This window comes from Diceros bicornis, chromosome 23 (assembly GCF_020826845.1).
Source record: "Diceros bicornis minor isolate mBicDic1 chromosome 23, mDicBic1.mat.cur, whole genome shotgun sequence".
In the NCBI taxonomy this organism is placed as follows: domain Eukaryota; kingdom Metazoa; phylum Chordata; class Mammalia; order Perissodactyla; family Rhinocerotidae; genus Diceros; species Diceros bicornis.
Genome location: NC_080762.1, coordinates 23,681,433 through 23,707,087, shown reverse-complemented (window position 1 = coordinate 23,707,087; position 25,655 = coordinate 23,681,433). Strand labels below are relative to the sequence as shown.

The 25,655-nt window shown below is 43.5% G+C and overlaps 1 protein-coding gene across 8 annotated transcripts in view; it reads right to left on the bottom strand.

The window, feature by feature from the left end:
• The window catches only part of FYN (FYN proto-oncogene, Src family tyrosine kinase), a 212,093-nt gene that overhangs the window by 101,324 nt on the left and 85,114 nt on the right, over nucleotides 1-25,655 (bottom strand). For 4 of the 8 annotated variants that reach the window (XM_058566436.1, XM_058566435.1, XM_058566441.1 and 1 more), the window contains exon 3: nucleotides 19,096-19,165. The gene's annotated coding sequence lies outside the window, so the exon portion shown is untranslated. Of the gene's footprint in view, nucleotides 1-1,072; nucleotides 1,094-2,330; nucleotides 2,537-13,874; nucleotides 13,957-19,095; nucleotides 19,166-25,655 lie in introns of those variants that run through there. The other 4 variants (XM_058566437.1, XM_058566438.1, XM_058566439.1 and 1 more) reach the window with 3 other exon arrangements.

Here is a 25,655-nt window from a genome sequence, read left to right as displayed (position 1 = left end):
TGACAATAAAAATGAGATAAAACTTCGTGGAGAACTTTCTATATTCACTTGGATCTGACTAGGCAATTCACTCAATGAAAACAAGGTTATCTGAAAATACTATATTATAATGTTGTTTTTAAAAATATGTTTAAAGCCTAATTTATTGGAAACAACCAAAATAAACAAAAACAGGAGACTGCTTTCTTATTGACTGATTAAATAAACTATGGTATATTCCCATAGTGGAACAGGATATAGCCTTAAAATCATATGGTAAAATAAATTTATTGACACAGAAAAATATTCATGGTATATTGCCAAGTGAAAAAAACTAGATAAAAAACACTGAGTGCAATTTGAAATCATTTAAAAAACTCTAAATTCACATTGGGGAAGGACATTGAACAAAGTACTAACAACGTGTGTATTTATCTCTGAGTGATGGAATAATGGGTGACTTTTGTCCTTTTCTGTATTTTCTAAGTACTCTACACTGGGGTGTGTGTATTAATGTTGATATTACTTTAAAAATACATCTTAATGAAAATACCTAGAGTTCATACAGTACAAACTTCTGCACCCCTCCAAAATACTCACAAATGAAGTACAGTTTCATGGCAGCCAAAACAACTAACAAAAACAGTGTCCTACTGACAGTCGTACTGCAGGATATTCTTTTTCCTGTTCTAGCTCCGGAGCGGTAGTATTTGGCTTGGAGTATACCAGCGCCCCCGGAGACACTGAAAAGGTTCAGTGCCCATCCCCAGGAGGCGTTTTCTTCCCTTAGCTTACTCTTGCACCACCAATCAGGGAGAGCGCAGAGCCCCTAGCGCAGCACCTGGGGTAGCAGGACTTAACGAGAATTCTGGGAGTGAACAAAAATTCTGTTACCACCTTCAAAATGTTGCTTCCCTGCTCAGCAACATTCTCCAGCTCTACAGCCTGGTTTCCACACCGGTGCCCCTACAGCTCTTCCACCAGTCTCCCACTGCCCCAGCACAGTCTCCACCTAGGATGGTAACTCTCTCCACACAACTGTCCATGCGGTTCCCACATCGCATCCGTGTGCCAGGCCCCACGCCAGTCTTACCCCTCCAGAAGCCTTCCCCTCAGCTCCTCAGGCCCACATTGGTCTCCCTGTCTCTCAATTCCTTGGCTTATTCCTGCACTTGATCATGGCGGGGTGGGGCATTCACATCATTTCACTGTTTCCTGTGCATGGCAGAGTCTCTAAAGGGTTGGGGCCAAGTCCTGCATCTCTTTAATTCTCCCCATTGCCTTCTTCCAGCTCCTAGTACAGGGCTGCAATACAGCAGGTTCTCAAGTCCAGGAGACAGACTTTTACGGTGGAGTGACTTTGCTGGCACTTTTCCCAACAGCAATTTTACGAGCAATCTCTCCCTTTCAGTCTGTCTGCCTGCCTGCCTCCTTCCCTCCCTCTTTCTGCCTGCCCCATCCTTAAGAGCAGAGAATTCCATTTTCCTTGCTCACTCTTCTCAGCCTATACCTACATGGTTTCCTCTCATTCAGCTGCACTGATGGATGGCAAATCACTAATGCAGGTAATCCACGAGCGTACCCGATCCTCTTGCCTTCTCGTTCCAGGCACCCAGGCACTCCGGGGGCGCTGTATCCTCTGTGCCTGTTCCCATCGAGGACTGTGCACCTTTTGGCTCCTCCCTAGCTCCTCTCCTTGCTTTTCAGGACTTTGGTGGTTATGTTATCCATCCATTCATTCACCCGCTCATCCAACACCTAGTTACTGAGTGCCTTCTGTGTGCTGGGCACTGTTTCTTAAACTCACAGATGGAGGTCTTGTTTCCCCGGCTAGACTGGAAGCTCACTGTCTGCTACAGTTACTTAAATGCCATCAGAAAATCTAGCAGTGTGCTCATAAATGTTTGAAAAATATTTAACTCATTGGCTGAAACTAGAAAGAGAAAAGCAATAAAGCGGAAAGCTACAGTTCTCATGTTATTACTCTCCCCTTTGTGGTTTGACTACAGAGATGGTGTAAAGACAAGGAAAAACTCCAACTCCAGCAAGAGTGAGTAGAGCTTTCCTTTTTTTCTGATCCTCTGTCCAGACTGAATGAGACATTGATGTATGTGAAAGCACTCTTTAAGCTGCAGAATATTTTACAAATATGAAGCGTCATCATCACCACCCTCATCATGATATGCATTATCCACACCGCGAGGTGGAAAGTTTGATTCCAAACAACAAGCAACCAAGTCACCTCATTTTGCACACTGCTGCAACCAGCAGCAAAATACAGCCTGGAAAAAAAGCTGACAGCCTGACAAAATCCAAATGGAAAATAAAAATGAGCAAGAACAGCCACATACCCAAAGAGAGCAAACCTGCACTGCTTGGAGGAAGAAATCCTCTAATTGCCTCCACGCTCCCGCTCGCTTCCATCTGCTTGCCTTTAAGGAATCCCAACTACTGGGCTCCTCGCAGCCGCCGCGGAGAAGAGAGAAAATGTGTGCTGAGTGCCTGGATGCCTGTGGCAGGCAAGAACCAACGATGACGACGGAAGGCCCACAAGCAAGGCTAAACGGCAAATCCAACAACAGATTCAATGTTTGTTATGCAAAACTGAGCAAACAATCTCTCCTGGTTGCGAGACCACATGACATAATAACGGAAATCATTCTTGGGAGGAAGGCAACCGTCGTGTGCGTGGGCAGGAATGCTGCAGTGGTCTACTCATCCAAAGCAGCCTGTGAGCCTCCCCAGGGAAGAGCTGTAGGGGGCCCAGGCTGCAGTTAGGTTTCCTGTGGGGAAGCGACTAGAAGCACAGGCACCCGCACTCCCTAGCGTGGGGTAACTAAACCTCTCTTGGGGCCTGCCCTTGGCAAAACTCTCAAGAGGCAATTTTAGTTTTTAGAAATGCCAGCCTTTTTTTGATTCTGGTCTCATTTTGATCATTCTCCCCCTGCCCTCCTTACCTTCATCGCCCCAATCCCACAGTCTCGTCTGCCCCCAACTTTCACTGTTTCTGGGCTGCCCCATGCTCAGGACCTTCCTGGGCCCTCACAATCTGAGGGAGCACTCTAAGGAGCAATTAGATAGTATAATTTTAAAAAATCACAGCATCTTGGAGAACAAGCAGTCCATTTCTAGACGATGAAACGCAGTGCACAGATGCAGAGATAGGATGTGTTCACACCACCAGGTAGTGGCAGAGATGTGAGTCTTCATCTCATACCTACAACATACCACACATACGAGAGAAAAGGGAAGCCAGGGCTAAGTGGCACTTGCTGGTCCCGAGACTACGCTAGGTGACTTCACATACTTTATCTGAGTTCAAACCTTACAATAATCCTATGAGCAGGCTCGAGGAAGTGAAGCAACTTTCCCCAGTCTCAGCCAGTAATGGTGGAAGTTGGGATTCACGACCACATCTGATTATAAAGCCTGCTCTTCATTCTAGCCTGTACTGCCTAGACACTTCAGGATGAAGGAAGCTGATGGAGCAGTTAACTCATGAGACAGGTACCTCTCGAGGGCTTTAAATTCTGCTCAGAGTATACTGAAAGGAGAATAGTATAACGGTATGGACATCAGTGAGTCACCTGGGCCCCAAGATTCAATCAGAATTCTGGAAAGAGGGAAGGTTGTTATTGGAAACTTCTTGGTTTCCTGGTGTGACCCTAGTTTTGCAATGTGTGAGGACCCTGGAAGATTCTGGAGAGGTGGCTTTTGTGTCTCTAAGCAGCTCCCTCCTCCATAGAAGGCTAAAGCTAGAAGGGCAGAGCACTTAGCCTCAAGCACTGAAGGGCGGTCTGGGTAATGCCAGTGGCAGCCAAGCTTGGGCTGCTGGGACACACAGGGCTCTCAGCAGGAGTAGGAAAGGGGCCTGCTAGCTGCCCAACCAGGGTCTCCTTGTACGTTCAGCAACAAAATGCCCTCAGGAATCCCCTGAAAGGGTATCGTTGCCTCCAACCATCACTCCCAACAGAGCAGAGTCTGCTCAGCAGTTCCTGGCCAGGCCAGCTCACCATCAAAGCAGGGCTTGCATTACACAATGGAGCAGTGTGGGTGGTTCTGTTCTGATGTAGAGTAAAAAAACTGATCATGTTCTCCCATGCAAAAGAACAGCTTCAATATGCAGGTTGTATGTATGCAAAATGTTCCCTTGGGTAAATGATGGAATCTCACCTAAGTGGCAAGAACTGGAACAGAGAATCCTCCATCATTATGTCTGGCTCTGGCCTTTCACGAGCATCAACAATGAGGAGGCCTCTTGAGCTGTTGGCCCACAGTTGAGGGAGCACCCGGGGAGAGGTTTTGCTTCTGTATCTGGTTTTCTGAGTTCTCTAAGATGTCACCAGTTAATGTTGAGTAGGTATATCTCCAAGTAATTTCTATCCTTGGTTTGCTGGTTTTAAGATTAAAATCTAACCAAGTCTCAAATCTGTCTCTTTGGTGCAGATATGAACAGGATAGGTATCTGGAAATAGCTTCTGTGTTTTGTCCACTGCTTGATGGTCAAGACGAAGTTTGCTTCTGCTGGAATTTCCCCCTCAACATTTTATTGTGGAAAACTTCACACATAAAGTTTTAATAATTTTACATTGAACGTCCATATACTTACCACCTAGCTTCTAACATTGACATTATATCATATTTGCTTTATCACATAGCTTTCCATCTATCCACACTTTTGGCTGGTGTGTAATTTCTTAGAGCTTCAGTTTCCAGCTATAAACTGTGGGTAACAACGCCTAGGGGTTCTGTGAGGATTAAATGCAATAAGGTGGGGGAAGCACCTGTAAGGACATGTAACCAATTTTTAGTTTACAGACCACACTCTCTCTCTCATCTATGAAACAAAATTGAATTAGTCAAAAAATAATAACAATAATTTAGGTACAGAGGAAATGAGAATGGTAGAATGTTGATAATCTTTGGAGTTGGGTAAAGGGTACAGGGGGTCCACTACGCTACACTATTTATTTTCTATTAATTTGAAATTTTCCATAATAAAACAATAAAATGTTTTTAAAAAACCAAATTGGTCACTGGATTTTGTCAAGAAAAAAGACAGGAATCCTATATTTGAAAAATTTAATAAGAAACCTCTGAGGAAGTAATAAGATAAGAAGTGGTGGCACGGAGGTTAACAGTGCAGGGTTAGGGAGGCCTGGGACCTCTCACTCTCATGGTGGGGGAGGGTAGGGAGAGAGGACAGGGCCCTGGGTACTTTGTAAATGCTCCCCCAGGTGACTTGGTTCACCACTGGGTGAGAACCTTTATACTGGCAGAAAAGTGTGAAACCACACTTTTACAGCATATTAACTGTGAGAATAAATACTTTGCATAACGCAAAGCTTGTGCCTCCAGCTAATTTGCAGGCAGATGACAACCTCTGATTTAGCAGAAAAACTATTTGTAACCGAACAGCCCGCCTCTGTAAGTCAGGGGTGGGTTAACGAAGGACCCAATTAGACTGCATTCCCCCACATCACTTATCAACTGTCTAAACTTGCAGAGCTAAGGGGTTCCTTAGTGGCTTTCAGAATCAGGGACCTGGAGAAATTTGGAGGAGAAAAACAACCTGTGGACAATGTTTAACAGAGAAGTAAAAGGAAAGGCTTCATTTCTTTCTTTTAAAACAAAAGTGTCACCCTCCTGTTCTAGTCCCCTAATTCCTTCCCTTCCCTGCTGTGGTTCATTCTCTCCTGTTCCCCTTTGCTGGCAGCTGGAGGCATGGAGGGGGCTGTGATGGAACTGCTAGGGGAGACAGTGTCTCTCTGGGAGCCTTCTTAGCGGGGGCGGAAGCAGAGTCTTTGAGGGGTAGGACCACATGCGGGCAGCTCCACGGGCTGGCCAAGCTGGGCTACCGCAGGAGAGCAACACAGCAATCTGCTGCTCTGTGGGCTTTCTGCTTGAGGGTAGAAAGGAGAAAGAAAGCTCACGACAGAGGAGACCCACACACAGAGGGCATGCGCACACATGCGCACAAACATACACACACACTCCCTCAGAGGATCTGGCAGAAGTTTTATACCCACGCGCTACTGATTGAATTATATCACCCCCCAAATTCATATGTTGAAGGCTTAACCTCCATTGTATTTGGAGACAGGGCTTTTAAGCAGGTAACTAAAGGTAAACGAGGGGCCCTAATCTAGTAGGACTGGTGTCCTTATAAAAGGAAGAGATATCAGGGATGTGGGTGCGCAGAGAAAAGGCCACGTGAGGACACTGAGGAGGTGGCCGTCTGCAAACCTCCTTGCAAAAGAGAAGAGAGGCTTCACCAGAAGAGGCCTCTCTGAGCACCCGTGATGAGAAAGACAGTGTTGGACAAAGAGGTGAAGTTTTCAGTCGGAGGGCATTCAAGACAAGCCTTGCAGCAGACTGGGTTTAGACTCTAAGAGATGGGAAGAAGGCATCCCAAGCAGAGCAAAGTGAGGGCCCAGGGACGGTGGATGGTGTGGTTTTGCTATGGGATGAACGTGAAGTGTAAGAGTCAGATGTGGTAGAAAGGTGGAGGTCGGACAGACAGATCATAAAAGGCCTTGAACACCAGGTTGAAATATTTCGGCCTTTCTCAGGGGATAACAAGAGCCTTGAAAAGTTTTTAAACAAGAGAATGACAAGATTGATAGATACATTAACAAAGGCAAAGTAAAGAGACCTGACACAGAGTATGCATTTAGTGCCAGGCATCATGTTAGCACCACATTTTTTATCTCCTTGAATCCTCAAAACAGTCGCCATTTTGAAAACCAGAAAGGTAAGGTCCACAGAGGTGAAGTGACTGCCCAAGACTCCACAGCTGGTCAGCAGTGGAGCTCAGATTCAATCCTATGCCCAGCACCCAAGCGAATGCCCTCTCCATTGTGCCACTTAAAACCCCAAGACCAGCTCCCATGACATCACCTACTTTCCTTCCAACAAGAATGGCTATTCAATGGAACAGAGCCTGGAATGTACATTGCTTTTAGGCTTAGGAAGCAGGCAGACTAATAGCAACGATTTCCAATGCACAGGGCACCTCTAGAAATATCATTTTTTCCTTCCAAACAAAGCAGTATGTGAGCTCGTTCTTACTGTCCTTCAATGTTACAACATAGTTGGAGGGTCAAGTTACAAATTTTCCTATTACGTTCTGCAGTATCAAAGGAATCAATGATGGTGATTTGCATATACATTGCAAAAATGTGCAGGGAGAGCAGTTGCCCTGGGTGAGTAGACACCCCAGCATCGACTATTTTTTTTTCAATGCAGTGTCAACAGCTACTCTGAAATATTCTGCCCCCAAATCCTGAAAGAGCATCCAACATCCAGGAAAACACAATGCTGTTTTCTGTGTCTACTTTAATGACAGTTCAATAAGGAATGTTGCTCTTCTAAAACCTCAGATAGATTTAAGAATGAGGAAGAATAAAAATTGGGTTAGAAAGAAAAGTTAATGCTTTAAAATACAAAAATCAAATCATACCATGACATATACCAGCAGGAAACATTTTCATATTCTTAAATGTGTTCTCCTTCAAGAGCAAAGATTTTTAGTATTTTGGAAGCAATAATTACAGAGGTAACTTGGGTGCTATTTTGAAAATTATATACTACTATTATTATCCTAAGACACAATTGTGTCTAACAGTTTGTCAGGGGAAAGACAGAACTACTGAAAGCATCAAATCAATTTAGCACACCTACTGTGCCGTATACCTACTGTGCATTGGCACTGTGACTCGTGCTGGGACTGGATAGATCAGGATAAACAAAGGGAATCACATCAAGGGTTGTTGAAATCACCTTAGAAAGCAAATGATGTCATAAAAGTCTGTTTTACTTTAGAAACAAATTTTAAGAGCTATTCCTTTGAAAAATAGGCAGAATATTTGTCATTTCCTTGTCTACACATGCCTCAAGACTCATGTTCTATGGTTTCTCTGGGAAATCTTCCCAACACTGCCTACCTCCTTATACCTTCTAGAAGGCAGTAGGATAGAAATGGGAATGTGTGTGTGTGCACACATGTGTATGTCTTTGTTGGGGGTCTCCGTCTCCCTTTTGCTCTGTAGATACATTCATATTACACTTTTCACACTGAAAAGTGTGAAAATTGAATCTTGGTAATCATTGAATATTGGTCTCAACTCACAAATCAAAAACCCTTATGGGCATGTACTGTGGCTCAGTGTACCTCTGTTTCCCAAGGCAAGAACAATGCCTAGCACTGCTCCTTAAATCTTTTTTGAGTGAATGAATGATTGTTTCAACTGTGAGCTTTATCTTCGGACTCCAGAGCGTTTGACAGTCCAAATATTCTCCATAGTGGGTGTCAAAAATTTCAAAAATTTCAATGTGTGCATATAAATGTATTTCAGGATAATAAGTTTATTAAGGTATAATTTACATATAGTAAAGTTCTCCCTAAGTTTTGACAAAGGGACACAATTGAGTAAGAGTAGGTGGTCTTACACACTTGCCTAGGCCCTGTCCTCAGGGCCTCTGACAGTGGGCCCTGGGCGCCAGGATTGTGAACGTCTCCTCAGCTGATTCTGATAAAGACCCCTGGTGAAAAATCCCTGGAGTTAGATGAAGCTCTGCCATAGTAGTCTATATTTCCTTTCCTTTCCTCATCCCCAGCCCCATCCATCATTCTTAGTCAGCTACTAATATTGAAGATGAAACCAAAACATTTCTACTCAGTACCATCCTTGGAATCAAAACCTAGGTATTCAGCCACTTGGCTGGAGTCAACTATAATTTCTGGTTATTTAGCAGAAATACAGCTACTAAATGACATTTTGAAATGAACACAAAATATCCACTCAAAGAAATAAAAGTGCTTCGAATCAGAGTGAATAAAAGGATTATGATTTGGTGGTCTAAATGAGCATTACTGTAGGGAAGTGGGAGGGTGAGAGAAGAAAATAGCCCTTACAACACATTGTCCTGATTCCAAATGCAAGCTTACACCTGAAGTTTTTTAAATGACAGATTTCAGGGGGTCTGGTAATAAGAGAGAGCGATACCAAGTCAAAATCTAAAGAATACAGCACTGAAGGGAATTAGGAGAAATTCGTTTATCTGGTTTTACGGTGCCATCCTTCAATTATTGGAGAAAGCCACAGGATAAGAAAAAAAGGTATTGTCTTCTATCCTCTACTTAACTGAGAATGTTGGAAGATGTGGAAGTCTGGCCTCTAATTAAGAATACGGGACAATCTTTGCCCTATTCAAATTTCAATTCTTACAAATCAGCCTTTCTATCTGGGTGAAGTCCATCACAACAAACTCCAGGAGCCATTCTTCGGTCATTTTTTTTTTTCCTAGGATTGTATTATCATCTAATACTTCAAGTAAAGAAGTCAATGGCCAGAGACTCGACATTTGGTGGAAATCGAATCTGACCTTTACTAATGTTTCATTGTGAATAATGCTATGAGTTTCATTATGAATAATACTCAAAACGGGACTGATATATTAGGGGAGTATTTGACTAGTTAAAAAAAAAGAACGAATCATCATGAATCAAAACGGAGGTATATTTGGTGTAAAAACAGATAAAAAACGTACAATGCCTATTTGTTCTGCTGAGGTCCTAGGGTCTACTAGTTTGTATGTATTTTAAGAATCCATTGATCAGGATGGGTCTTTAAGAAAGGATGAATTAAAGAATCACCCTGGTTTTGCAAAATGCCGTTGAGTTACTCCTAAGAGAAAGGAAATCATGGAAACTGCTGTGGAGAAATTTTGGAAGTGTGCTTTACACTATCATTACAAGGCAGAGTATGTTGGTCTCACCAGCTGCCAGGACTGAGAGAAACTGCTGAGCTAGGGGTTATGGCCAAACCAAGCTTCCCTCTGTAATTAGAGTTAGTTGGAAAAAAGTGGCACAAGGAGGATAGAAATATGTGGCCTCAGATTGGGGAGGGCCAAGAAAGCTGATTAAGCTTCTCTCAAGAGATCTCAATTGAAGAATCTAGCTGGGTTTGATCTTGGACTTGACTGCTACGCGCTGCCCAAGACTGTAGCCACCAGCCACACTCAGCATTTGAAATGTGCATTGTCAAAACTGAGACGTGCTGTTAAGTGTAAAACACACACTGAAATTTCAAAGACTTAGTACAAAAAAATTGCAATAATTTTTAATATAGATTGCATGGTGAAATGATAATATTAAAAAAACTGTAAATTATACATGCTCCTTTGCCTTCTCTTTCTATTGGACAGCACTGACGTAGACCTTCATTTCTTCACTCGTTCAATGTGACTGATGTGTATGTCAATTATTTCTCAACAAAACTGGAAAAAGAATAAAAAATGTGACTAGCAGATGGCAACTTGGGTCACGTAAGGTTCGGATGGGAATAAACATCGTGGACAATGAGGTGACATGCCAGGGTGAAGCACTATTGTTACTACTTGTTCAGTGAAACTTTGGCTTTAGGAAATGTGAGAAGCAATCACAAGAGACTCAAGCTAGGCGTCTGACCTGGGCCTTACTCAACCCCTCTGTGCCTCAGGTTGTTAATCTGTAAAATGGGAGGGCAGGACTAACTTCCTGCATGATTAGGTAAGACCAGAGAAGGTCTTTACCTGCATGATTCCCTATCACTCCAAACTCAGGAACAATTCTGCTAAAAACAATTAGAATTAACCTAATAGGTCTTTATCCTCAGCCAGCATCATAACAACCGAGGCCCATCCTAAGAAGTGTTGCTAGTTAATCTGTGTCAGTTCTGCTTCAGATCCTCTCATGGGAACAAGCTTACAGATTCTTCCCTGACTGGTTAACAAGGTGAAATATACACAAAAAACAAGGCGTGCAAATGGGTGAGACAGACGGACTTCACCCTCTCCTAAGGACTTAGAGAACAATCTGAAGAAGACAAATCTTACAAATGATATTGAGGGAAATGTTATTTGCTTTCTTTCAAAGCTACAGATGAACTATCTACTTTTATGCTGTAACCTACTAATTAAGAAACCCAAGGTTTTATAATATCAGTTAACACTTCCATGAAACCCAGCTTTCCCCTTCTTCAAAAATAAAACACTCCCCAATTCAAAACAGTATCACATCTCAAGAATATCAATTTCTGTTCAAACGAGGATATTAAAAACAAACAAACAAACAATGAATTCCACTTCTAAACAAAGATTTGGCTGACTTTAGGACGCCTCAGCCAGCAGCAGCTTGGGTGTGGAAAACTGGTGACTCAGCTGGTGAGTGTCAGAATCTATAAATTAGTTGCCAACATTAAAAAGTTGGGATGATTGCTATACAGATTGAGATTTCCAGTAGTGCTGGGCCCACATCTGTCTGAGACCCAGCAGCACTGCAGCTTTAGGTGTGGTGGCTTGTGTTTCTCCAGCTGCACAGGCCCCTCCTAGCTGACTTTCCTTGTTTATGGACCTCCCTCATTAGATATTCAACTAAGGCAAGAACTGTAGGGTGGGAGACACAGCCAGGGTTGGGGATCGGAGGGAACAGGGATGAGTGGAAAAACTCTGGCTCTCAGCCTGAGAGATCTAGCTTGATCTCAGCTCCATCATAAGAGCTGGGTGACCTCGAGCAAGTCATTTCAGTAGCCTGAGCTGCTGTGTGGGAAGAAAGTGAAAGAAGTTCTATAGGCAAGAAGCCTGTCTGGTACCTGGAGTGTAGTAAACACTCTGCTAGTTACTCCTTCTTATCCCAAAGGCAAGAAAGAAAAATTTTTAGCATAATCTATTATTACAGCAAAATCCAGCTGACCACCAGGGAAATATCTAAAAAAAATTCATCATTGTAAAAATATGAAGGCCAAGATCATGCACTACAGAGAAGTGAAAGAGAGAAAGCAAAGGGTAAAAAATGTCAGACACTATCCCAATGCAATAACCGATCCAGACAAGGATTATCCACTGGTACTCAAAGCACTGGATGAAAGGTAGATGGGGGACAGGATGGTCACAAAGGACCCACGTACCAGCCCACAGATGCCTTACTGACTCGAAGTGCATGTGGACATTGGTGAGGTCTGGTTACCACCTTACCCAAGAGATCAAACTGAGCACTGTGGATGGTGGGACAAGCTGACATCAACCGCCTCCTGTTGCGATGTACTATCAAGTACACAACATCACATATAAAGTATTCTTGCCAAAAGATGTTTAACCTGAATCTAATAACAAGCCTCTAGATCTAACAATTTTCAGGAAGACAGGAGCAAGTTAAACAACACTGTGAAGAAATAGACAAGCTCAGAGTGCAGGACATTCTATACCACAAGCAGCCTGGACAACTGGGAAAGTTTGAATATGGACTGGATATTAGATAACATTATGGAATTATTTTTAAATGTCTTAGGTATGATAACAGTATTGTGGCTATGGAGAAAAATGTCCTTATTCTTAGGAGACACGTGATGAAATATTTAAAGGTAAAGTGTCAAGACATTTGTAACTTTCAAATGGTGCTGCAAAAATTTATATAATGTATACTATATATATGTTACATATATTTTAGAAAGAGAGAATAAAGAAAGCAAATGTGGCAACTTTAGAACAGTTGGTGAATCCAGGTAAAGGACATACAGGTGTTTGCTTTATGATTCTCCCAAACCAGCAGGTTTGAAACTTTTCAAAATAAAAAGTTGGGAAATAAATTGGAAGAGAAGGAAAAAAAAAAACAAAAACAGCCAAAAAAAAAAAGATCAGATAATATCACTACTTTCCCTTTTCATAACCCTCTCAACATTTATATTCAGGTCAGCTTCACTGTGTGCCTTTCCATTCAATACGGTTTTATTTTTACCACTTTAATAAACTTCACGTGTGCTCATTCAAACTGATGTAGCCACTGTCTCAGCTTCTTTGCTGGCTGACATCAAAACCCAGTTTTAAACAAAGCTCTGACGGCATGCTGAAAAGCCCACTAAGTAGGTATGAAGCCTAAGATATCATAACAAGAACTCCTGAAATTGACACCTAATTCATTATCTGGATGGTTTTTAAGCCAGTAAGACTGGATCAAAGGCTGTGAGTGGGCATCGTCTTGGGCTTTGATCTTTTCCAAAGACGGCTCTCTCTCTCTCCATCTGCACTGAGTGTTGATGGAGAAATGACAGGGACAGGGTGCTGGTCAGCCAGGCCACTGAGGTTTGAGAGAGGCTGTTTCCTCATAGAGCGTGCTGTGCCTGAGTTCTGGAGCGTAGTCCAGCAATGGCATAACCTGCAGGGCGGCCACTCTGAGTTTAGTGTTAATGCCTGAGGGCTCCCAACGAAGTGGCAACTAATTCTGTGATGCCTTTAACATGGAGAGGGCCATAAAGGGCCTGGATTCAGAGGGGTGAGTATGAGCCCGGTTGTACCGCATATCAGCTGTACAACCTCAGAGTGGTGATTCTTAGTGAGGGCACAATGGATGCTGTGCCGGGGACAACTCTTCACTGGAAAGGACTATCCCAGACACCGCAGGACATTTACCATCCCTGCCTGACTCCCCACATCACCACATGCCAACACTGCCTCCAGTCCCTGAGAGGAGGACAATAAACACCTCCACACTCCCAAACGCCTATGCCTTAGCATAGGCTAAATTCTCTGAGCCTCAGATTTTATCTGGGGATAATACCTGCTCCACCACCTAATAAGTGGTTTGGGAGGAGCAAACGCATCACAGCTCCTTATAAACATAAATTACCTATACAAATGCTATCACTCTACCCATTCACAGTTAGAGGCAGGGCTGAGGGGTGGGTCCAACCACTGGGATCCCACAGTGTTAGCTCTCTAGTCATGTACTAGAATACACGACAGCTACCTATTCTGAAAATGTTTCCCCTCCGTAAGTGGGAAATTTTGGTTAATAAGTGTTGCTGCAGATAAAACCACACCACAGCGTGAATTTTAGAGTGAAGACTGATGGCAAATACCTGGGCTGTTGGAGCAGACCAGCAGGACGGCAGCCTCAAAGTAGCTTCAAAGAATCTGGTTTAGGATGTCACCAAAACTAACCTGGAATGAGGACACTTCTCTTAGTGAGCAAGGGATACAACGACTGTGGGAATTATTTCAAGGATCGAGTGTACAAGGTAACACAACACGGCTATGCACACCAGAGCAAGGAGCAGCATGCACAGGTCTGACTTTCAAAGGAACTGATCTGTTCTTTACATTTTTCAGCGATGCTCCTGGAAGGGAATCTTAGAGCCTGGGCAGGGCTGCTGCATACAACCTCGCATGGAACCCTAAGCCTTGAACAAAGCCGAGAATGGAGAAAGGAGCAGCGATTTGCAAAAGTTAGTGTGCATAAGAGCCACCTGGAGAGTTAAATGTGAAGACACACACCTACTACAGGGATTCAGATTCTGTCCATCTAGAGGGGACCTGCACTTTTAAGCAAGCTCTCTGGGTGATCTGGAAGCAGGGGGGCTGCAGACTGCCGCTGGGAGAACATGGACACCTCTCCAGAGATTTCTGTAGTCAGCAGGCTTTGCCTTCAACTCTCCCTCATGGAGCATTCTTGTTTTCATTTTATTGCCTTCATGAGTCAGAAATGAGGTAAAAGCGCTTCTCCTGCCCTTAGGTCTGGGTGGTTTTTTTGGGTTACAAAATCGTGTTCTTACTCTTTATTTCTGCTCCCCCCAAACTGTGTAAATGAGATGCGAATTTTATTTTGCTGATCTAATATCTCCTTTATCATTCACTTTTAAATGAGGACTAGGAAATGCTGGCTGGGCAGACAGTTCTGACCCCTCCTTTAAGACCAAAGGCCTCAGGTATTAACAGGGAAGTGAGGGCGGCCACCAAAGGCAGAGCAGGGAAAAGGCATAAGCTTGAAGAACACAAGTGAAAGCAGACACCCACTTCAGGTCATCAGCCACAGTGAAAGGGCAGTGAAATGGTCCAGGAGAATTACCTTCGGGTTGGAGAGGGGGTGCTGGGAAACAAGTAGTTATAAACGTGTGGTTTTTCCATAGACACTTACATTAAAAGTGTTCAGTACCAACACATGTTAAGAGCCAATAGGGTGGTTTTACAGTCTCACTCGACGGCTTACTACTCAGCTTTGGTACATTCCTCCAAATTGTATTCATTTTAAAAAGAACAGACCAATAACGTCAAGTCCCTAAATCTCTGGGCTTGGCCGTCTGAAATGAGATCTTTTATCCTTCTCATCTCCGGCTTTCCAGAATGCATTTTCCACAGCATTCTTGCAAGAGGAAAGATTATCAGAAAAAGAAAAATGAACGGGAGTAAGGTCAAAAGACTATTATACCAAAGCTTTTCGTAAGAAAATATTTATGTCCACAAGCACACACCACACCCTTTCTGGGAAGATATTACTGGCCTGGAAGCTGGGTTAGTGGATCCCAAAATATACCTCACAAAAAGCACAGTTACCCTCCCAAAATAAGCCCTATAATTAGTCTTTTCAAGTGGATTGTCTTATATCACAACTTGACATATGTTGCTTTAATCTCCCAGCTTCAGCAAATGTAGCCATATTGGGCTACAAAAGCTCTCGACGACTCACATTTAAACCAGATTGTGGTGTCACTAGGAAATTGATGCAAATAAACAGCCCTGTGAACCAAAATACTCAATCTCAATCATCTGTAATGAGATCCCTCTAGTCCCTAAGCACATTTTCATCACACTAGGATGGCTACACTTGATTCAAAAGGAAGGCCTGGCCCAGATTGAAACACCATTTCTTCTCGGAGGTCATCTAAAGACCAACACATCTGAAGATGCCGGAGCCGAAATTTAAAATATGAGACAACCTCTTTTGTGTGAATGCTGAGATCACGTTGTGTGAGTTTTGCTTTTCACTTTCGTTGACAGTCATCAGTATAAGCCTTCAGGCACCCATCTGTCTGTCTGAATTCATTTAGGTCATTTCTTGCCTGGAGTCAGGGGTAAAGTAAGAGATAGCCTCTTAGGAGCCCTTTCAGCCCTACGATTTTCTGAACAAACTTCTTTATGTTTCCTAGTTATATATTTACATATAAATAAACGTCGAAATATTTAAAATTTTAATCCTTCAAAATAATGAGTACTTTAGACGTTTAAATTCTTTTTATTACTTCTGTATCAGGTTTCTCAGCCTCAGCATTATCGATACCTTGAGCCGGATCATTCTGTTTGTGTGTGTGGAGCTGTCCTGTGCATTGCAGGATGTTTAGCAGCATCCCTGGCCTCCACCCACTAGACCCCAGTAGCATCCCTCCCTCCCCCAATTGTGACAACCAAAAATGTCTTCAGACATTGCCAAACGTCCTTTGAGGGGACTAAATTGAACCGGTTGAGAATCGCTGCTCTCTATACATTTATGTATTTATACATCTGCCCCTGGCATGGCCAGGAAAAAAAAAATCCCCATTTTGCAAGGCACTCACAAGTTTTAGTTTTAAGAATTTCAAACTTCCTATGACTCACAATGAAGAATCAGGATCTGTGATAACTACTACCCTGAAAGATTTATAAGCAGCACTACTGCTGTCTCAAACTACGGGTGGCAAGGCCTGGGCTCATTTCGGTCAAGACATTTAAGAGGACAGATCTGCTGCCACCGGATCTCTTGGACTGCTCTCCTCCCTACTTTTAGGAGCTCCATTCTTAAAAGACTACCCTTAAGAAATCCTTCGCGATGCATTCCCAGGCGCTCAGTACTGATTGTGAAGGAAGAGGATTAGGGTTGGTATCCATTAATATCATCTACAGAAGCGAGGCCCACCATACTTCTCCAGGGCCAGAGCACCTCGGGGGCAGCGTTTCTAAAGCTGGGCCATGTGTGGAGGAGGGTAAAGCAGAGGCCTCCTCAAGGAGAGTCTTGAGGTGGGGAAGGACAGGAAAATAACATCAGAAGACAAAGACTGGAAGAATAGGAGATGGTAAGTTCAGCCCAGAGAAGAGAAGACGAATGAGGAAGGAAAGTGTCTTCAAGTAGCTGGTGGGCTGGTGTGTGGGAAAGTGAGTGGACGTGTCTCTGTCTGCTTAGAACGTGACTAAGAGCAGTGGTGATCCAATAAATATTTCTCACAGGCCTTCTACGTGTCAGGCCCTGTCCAGGCACGAAGACTAAGGGAGAAGACTGAGTCCCTGTCTCATGCAGCGCATGTAGCTCCATTGTAGTTCAATACAAGGACTAGATAGATGGCTTTCCCTTCCTTCTTCTCTCTCTCCTCCCTTACCTCTTTCTTTCTTTTTAACAATTTGAGCTAAATGTCCAGGTACTTGTTTAACTGCTCGTTTTTTTCCATTTTACTTATTTATTTTTTTAATTTTTTAATTTTTTTTTTGCTGAGGAAGACTGGCCCTGAGCTAACATCCGTGCCCATCTTTCTCCACTTTATAGGGGACGCTGCCACAGCATGGCTTGACAAGCGGTGTGTCGGTGCTCGCCTGGGATCCGAACTCTGGGCCGCCACAGCAGAGCTCGTGCACTTAACCGATACGCCACCAGGCCGGCCCCTGTTTTTTTCCATTTTAAAAATTGTTTTAATTAACACATAGCAAAATTCACCCCTTCTATTGTACAGTTCTGTGAGTTTTCACAAAAGCATACAGTTGTCTAAATACCACCACTATCAAGATCTAGAACAATTTCATCACCCCCTAAAATTTTCCTGTGCCTCCACATTAACTGGAGTAAGCTGTTCTGTGCAGTAAAAAGCTCCTCATCTCTGAGAAAATTTGGATTTCTTCTGTCAGGGATTCTGAAGAAGAGGCTTTTTTTGGCTAGTGGGAGATTGGGCCAGACAATCCCTGAGGCTGTGTCCATCTCTTTGATTCTACGAAACTGAAGGGTTTCGGACACCGGATCTTAAATGCTGGCCCATCTGCCATGACATGGTTGATTCCCTCCAACCACAGGTAAAGGCCCCACCCCAAAGCCAAATTCTTTTAGTCAAAGCTCAAAAATTTCAGTCCAATAATTGGAGCTCTGTGAAGGCTACATAATAAGCACAAAAAAAAAAAATCAAAAGAAAGGTTTGGAAATGAAAGCCTAAACATGGTAATTGAGGCACAAACCAAGGGGACCATCTACTCCTAACCCTTCTTTTTTGTCTCGTTATTTTAGTTCAAAATAACATTAACTCTCAAACTGAACAAAGCTCAATGCGACCACACTTGGCTGCAAAGGTGGCAGTAAAAGAAGTGAAATTAGCCAAGCTCGTCTAAGAACGGTCCACAGGGTTAGAGTAGACGACAAATGTCTCGGGGGTTCCCATGGCTTGTTACGGAGTGGATGCTGGAGGAGAGACTGTGGTGACCAGCTGCGATGTCCCCATGACAGCAAATGAGGCGGGACCAACCCATCCCCAGCAGCCTTCCTGCTGGAAGATTTGCACACCTTCCAGTGGCTTGACCTCAAAGGCAAATGTCCAGTTATCAAGAATAACTGCTTTTTTGAGCACCTAATATGCCCCAACACTTCCTAGCTCATTTTAGTCTTGCAACAACCCTACGAGGCAGGTAACATTATAAACCTCCTTTTACAAATTAGGAAACTGAGGCTCAGAGAGGTTATGTAACAACCAGTAAGTGCAGAACTTGAATTTTAACCCAGGTCTCCTGACCCCAGACACTGTCCTTTTCACTACTGCTAGCAAGGTCTTCTGGGTGGTTGAACTTAATGTTCTTGGTCTCTCACGCCACCGTTACGCTGGTTTGTGGGCTGGCTCCCAGGTAGGCTGGATTCTTAACTCCCTTTCATTTCCCATTCCCCAAGCAGCTAACGGCCTGTTTCTCTCTCATTTCAACATATCGGCCATAAGGATCTCTCTGCTTTGGAGAGGTTTTTTTTTTATTATTCTTTTTTAGTCTGCAAGTTTATTATGCTCATATTCCACGGGTGGCTTAGAATATAAGCTACACTGTCAAGGGTATTCTTTACCCTGTATCTAGGAGCTTTCCTAAATCTAGACTTCTTATTAAATCTTAGAAAACCCTATATTGCTTAATAACAAGAAAACAAGAAGTATGTCATACTGCCAGAAAACACCAATTACATGTAACATTTAATTATAAAATTCCATGTTGTCTAAGTTTAATGCAGATTTAGATGCACAAAACAAGGCAATGGCTTCCTTCTGTGAGCACCATTCTATAACCAAAGGTCTTAGAAATAAATGTGGCAATACTTACCAAAATTTCCCCCGACTATCACAAACTTTATATACACCACATGTCTTCTAATACAGCTGCTGGACTGGTCCTGAAAAACAATACCACAACAAAAGGAAAAATGCATCATTAAACAGAAGTAATTTAATATATATTGTGTTTCCCTTCTGGAAACCACAACGTCTTTCCTGTTTGGGGCACCTGTCAATGTACCAATTCTAACTTGTTTTTCACAGGAAGACGAAACCAACCTCCAAATTAACTTAGCACTCACTAATAATAAATAAATACAAATCTGGGCAATGAAATAAACCAGAAACTGCACTTATAAAAACTTTATTTGAATTTTTAGCCCTTAAAATAATTGAAGATAAGAGAACAATGCAAAAATATCTAAAACTGAACTCACAATACTTTTCCCCCACACCTGATTCCTCTTTCTTATTTCTTTTTCTTTTTTTTTGTTTTAGTGAGGAAGAGTAGCCCTGAGCTAACAGCTGTTGCCAATCCTCCTCTGTTTACTAAGGAAGATTGGTCCTGGGCTAATATCTATGCCCATCTTCCTCTACTTTATATGTGGGATGCCTGCCACAGCATGGCTTGATAAGCAGTGTATAGATCTGTGCCCAGGATCCAAATCTGTGAACTCCGGGCTGCCAAAGCAGAGTGCATGAACGTAACCACTATGCCACCGGGCCGGCCCCTCTTTCCTATTTCTTTCAATAACACACTCCCTTCTCCCCTGCTGGCTGGGAGACCCTCACTTTTCTTTCGTAGACTTCATTTTATTACCTGTAAAATAGGGGTTATTGTTCTGACCTCACAGGGTTGTTATGAGGATTAAATGATATAAATATAATGACACAGAAAGGCTTACAACAGCATCTGGCACTCAGTGAACGTAAGGAGCTATTATCATTCTCCCAGTCACCCAGGCCTGAAATCTAACGTGGCCTTCCTCACCTCCGCCATAGACCAGGGCCCAAGCCTGCCCTTCTAGTCTCACAGGTGCACTGGAACTCACAGCCTTCCCTCCGTTCTCATCATCACACTCTGTCTGGTCAGCATCACTCCTTGTGGAAACTGGTCTCCCGGCCTCCAGTCTCTTCCCTTCCAATCCCACTCTCAAGGCTCTGTGAAGCTTCCTTCCTAAATACAACTGAAAGCCTCAGCAGAAGGCTTTACACCTTCCACCGCTTCCCATCACCTACAAATTTATCCATGAAATCACGTTAGCCTGGGACTCCAGCTCTCCTCAGCATCATCTCCACATCTTCCCATCAGATGCTGTGGCATCGGCTCACCTGAACTACTGTTGGGCATAAATAGTATTTCAGGATATCTGTAACTATAATATAATATGAAAATACCCATAATTTCTATTGCTGACAAATAGCTAATGCTACTTTTATAATAGAAGCAAATGTTAGATTTCAGTTAAGGGTTAGTGAAAAGAAAGAGATAATTTTTTTCCCTATCTAAGTTCACAGACCCCCACTGAATTTCATCCATGGACCCTGGGTCAAGGGTCCCTGCTTTAACTCTTTTCTTCTTCTTGAGCCTTTTCTATCTTGATTGTCCCAATTAGGTAAGATCTTACCCCTCTTTTTCTGTTTTTAAAAATTGTATTTTATTTGATTCAGATACTTTAAGTGTACTTACCATATCCTACTTTTTAAGTTGTAAGGGAAGGCCCTATTTTTTCCCCATTTTTTTATTCCTCCTGTGGCTAATGATGCCTTGTTCCATAGCAGGCACGGTAGGAAGGCATTCAGTCAGCAGTATTCGAATCAGTCAGTGAATAACAGTGCAATCTTGCTCATCCTACACAGACTCAGCTAATATTAATCTGATTGCATCTCTCTTTGGCAGCCAATGAGGTCCTAAATATGTAGATGGGACACCTAAACATTCTCTATTTAGAGTATAAATTACTGAAGTTAGGCAACAAAATGTTCTCCTCTTTCACCTCTCCTCTTTAGAGAGTGAATGCTTGGTCAGTGCTGCTGACTGATGGATCTCCCAGGAACAGACCGGGTGTTTAATCATTCTGGCAACACATGGGGTGCCTGTGTGACAAAGCACAATTCCTGCCTTCACGGAGCTTCGAGTCTAGCAGCTTTCCCAGCTAGTCCAGAGTAGCTGGGAATCTCGCAACCATTTAGCACCTTTGCAAAGACAAGGAATAGCCGCTGATCCCTAAGTACGAGTGCCTTGGTGACGCACACAGGCAAGGCCAGTTAAGAGTTGCTCTGGCTTCCCAATGGTCTCACAGATGCGAGTCTGTGGTTCCGGGGCAGGTAGGTTAAGTAGATGGAGCAGTGAAATTCCATCTCCCCACCTGAGTGATGTTGTCTCTACATGTGAGGTCGGAGAATCCCAGCAAAGTGATGACCATCTCAGAAAGGTCTACTCAACACCCGGCTGCATATTTTACTCCGAACCCCAGTGAGTCTGTGATGGATCAGGCTCAGGTTGGACTCTAGTCCTTCGGTCTTATCAGCTTTTTTCCTAAATAGCTGTAGCTCAGGACTCCTATGTGTCTTTTGCCAAGAAAAACAACAAAAAAAAGCCCCCAGAATAGTTCCTCCTTTTCAAATGAAGAGAGCATAATGATTTTCTCCACTGAAAACCACTCATAAGGGCATTGTGACCATTTTCTTTGGCAGAAATTCACCACCGGCAGCATTTTTCATGCCCGACATCATGTCAAGTGACACTTAGAACGAGTGGGGGTGTACTCCCCCACCCAGTAACTAAGGCTGATGAGATATCCACTCCGAGAACACAGGCTGGACTTGGCACACTCTTTTTATACTTAAGGACATTTAAATCCATTTCATTTGGACGTGTTCCTTTTGTGACACACTACGGTATTAAATAAAAACAGCTGAATGATAACGAAGAGGGCAGCATGACTGTTGAATCTTGTTTCAAGAATCATGACATGTTGTATAGGTGCTCCTTCACAACAACACATTGCACTGCAGGTACTTTTTGTTTCTAAAACACGTAATGGACCATTGTGTGGCTCCTGGTTCAAAGGGAACATTCCCATTACACACTGGGAACAAGTTATCTCTAATACAGTTCTCATCTGCACAGGGCCATGCCCTCTTCCTTCTTCTTAACAGATCCCCCATATTTCTTCAGCCGCAGTGTCTCAGGGGCACGTCACTGCACTCTCAGCTGGAGGGTGGGGACCTGAATGGTCTAAGGCTTTGTACTGTGTCAACTAGCAACATCAGTCTAAGGCTTTGTACTGTGTCAACTAGCAACATCAGCATCACCTGGGAGCTTCTGAGAAACGTCAGCTCTGAGGCCCCACAAACCTACTGAATCAGAATCTATTTTACAAGACCCATAGGTGATCAAACTGAAGTCTGAGATGCACTGGTCTAAGGGAAACCCATTCTTCTGGCCAGTGACTGGTTCAAAAATAGGCATGTTACCCAATTCAGGCCAACAAGATGTGAAGAATGCTTTGATGGGAGCTTCTCCTTATTCTTCTGGGAGAAATTCCCTCCTTCTGAATGTTGTGTGGGATGTGATTGTGATGCCCAGAACTTCTGCAGCTATCTTGTACCAGCCTAAGGATAAAGCTGGCCAGGAGAGATGGGCAAAGACAGAAGAAACACAGAACCACTGGACTTCCAATAATAAATTTCTATTGTTCAGGCCTACTTGAGTTGGGTTTTCAATTATCTGCAGTTGGAAAGCATCCTGACAAACAGTCCCCAATAAAGCATTATAAAAGGAACAGAATGCCAAGGCACTAGGCTCAGCCACACGATGAAGAGTCCAGACAAGTCAGTGCATCGAGAGACCAGAGGAATAATTCAGACTCTTTTTGTTCGGGGAACTGACCCAGTAGTATTTCCGGTTCTGACAACCGTTGTTCGCTTTGCGCATTTCCAGAAGGTATCTAAATCGGCCAGTCTAAATGATCCACCAGTGGAAATGCTGAACACTTTCCAAATTATTTTAACTAGAGTGGTCAACAGTTGTGTTCCCCAGAAGTCACACAGATGTCATTTCCCGCAAAGACAATGGGAGACTAATTGCTCAGCTTCAGACTCTAATAGGGAAGACAACCTGTGACATGTAATTACTGACGGGTACATAAGGAAAAGCTCAAGGCTCTCAGAATCTGCTTCTGGATCCACTCCAATAACTTGGGGAAAAGGGAAAAAACAAACAGAGAGCCAGCTGGTCTGGGAAACGATTTGAGGGGCTAGCAGCTTAGGTAGCCATCCATACAATTTTTATACATCACTGGTACTTATTAAAGACTTTTCTGAGGAAACCAAATAGACCCGCTATTATATAAAACCATATGGCTTTGGTGTAATTTTGCTTCATATACAGGAGTGATGTAGTCAAGGAGAACTGGGTGTCTAAATGGATGTTATCTCTTGTGTGTCCTAGCTTCTTAGCCTCAACAGAATATTTTTGGTTTGTGTTAGTTTGATGGAGAACATGCTTTCTATCATCAAGTGAACACTAGTTGGTTTTCCATAGAATGTTCCTCAGGTTCGATCACCTCAGGACTTTTTTTCTCTCCAAATCTTTTTGCTGTCTCTTCCCTGGTACCTCATATACTTCTACAGCTCCAACTATCACCCCATGTCATGACAAACTACATCCCCAGATCTATCACCTATGTTCCCAGTTTCTCTGCTGCACCTAGATAGAAAGTACCTGAGGGTGAGGACTTTGTTTTGGTCACTGCTATATTCCCAATGCTTAGCACAGTGGCTGGCATTGAGTATTAAACGTTTATTGAATGAGTAAGTGAAAGGCCTCACTCAGACTCTTAAGCTGCCTCACGGAAATTCTTGCCATCACTTCCTAACTGGCCTCTCTGACTCTGGTCTTTCCTTTTCCTGCTCTATCGACACACATGCAAGCTCTGGATTACAGCACTGATCATGTCGTTCCTAGAATGTCTCAGCTGGGAATGACTTACCAGCCCAGCTCCGCACTTTCCAGGTGAGAAACTGGGCCCAGTGAGTAAGACTTGCCCAAGGTCTTACAATTAGTGGGTGGCAGAGACAGGACTATAACTCAGGCTGCTGACCCAGTGCTCTTGCTACCATGCACTGACTAGTTCACAAACCTCCAGTGGTCTTTCAGTAGAACAGGGCTAGGTATGTCAGAGGCACTCAATAAATATTTGTTGACTGACTAATTGGATAAATGACTGGGTCTCTTTTGCATATACCAATGGTTTCAGTTTTTCTTAAAATAGAACCTTGTTCAAGAAAAAGACAATATCCCAGTACACAAAAATGGAGAAGAGAGGAGCTGCTCCAGACCTCTGCCCCTGCAGTGCTTCTGAGCCACCTCCTAGGCACCTCCAGGCTTAGTGATACTGCTAGAAAAACCAATGACTTACACAAACTCAAACGCTTCAGCTTTGCACTCACAGCTACCCACCACCATTCCAAACCCATCTTGGCCTTATCCTGCATTTCTTCTTCCTAACTCATGCTCAGCCTTATCAAAGCACTTGCTGTTTCCAGCACACATCCCTCCTCCAGGCCTTATCTGCCCTGTTTCTTCCCTCTTATGTGCCCTCATCTCCACCTGCAAGAATGGAGAACAACCTTCCCCTCAAGCCCACCTCTAATATAAACCCCTCCCTGAAGTTCTTGCTCTGGAATTAACCTCACTCGATTCATACCTCTACTATAGAACTTACCACGCCGTCTGCCTCAAGGCCAAGAGTAGCCTCCTTGAGGGCAGGAATGTACTCTAAATTTATCTTTGAACAGTTGGCTCCTTGCCTGGCCCAATGCCTTGCAGAGAGGAGGTACTTCTAGTCATTTTATTTCATTCAAAGGGCTTTATCCTTTTTAATTCACCTCTGTGACCAAATTACAAAAGTTTTGTAGTGGGGATTCCAAGTCTTCCTCTAGCCCAAGCAGGCTGATGATAAAGCCCGCACATACTTGCACAGCCCACTGGAGAGGGAACAGGCGTGTGAGTGTTTGCTGAGTCTTATTTCCAAAAGCAAAGAATGGAGGGGAGGGGACACGGAGAGTGACTTCCCCTCCCCTCCGTAGCTCTCCTGTGGCTTCAGCTGTCCTGGGCAGCAAGCTGGGCAGCTTGTGCACAAAAATAAAGATAGATTTAAAATATAGTCCTGTCTCCTCCCATGCTACAATATTCTCTGCAAGTCCAAAGTCAATTGTCTGAAAAATTAAAGCGTTCCAAATGGTGGGATAATACATTAAACAAGCAAGAGCATAAACAAAGCCCCATTGCAAGAGAAGAGGACCGGGAAGGAGAAAACACAGTGTTTCCTAGGAAACCGAGGCTACTCGAGGACTGCCAGTGGCCTTTCCTCCTCTTGGGGGAGTGAGGGTGCTCTGAGAAGGCACCACTGACCCATCTGCTTCCTCTGCCTGCAAGGGCCCTAATCCTTCTGGCTTCAGTCCAACAAGTTGGAGAGACTTGAGCAAGGTTGTGGTTGTTGTTTGAAGGCACTCAGCCAGCAGAAAGGAATTACTGACCACAGGAGAAGAGTGCAGGAAGGTGAAACTACAAAAGGCCGGCTGCTCCTTTCTCGTTAGCTA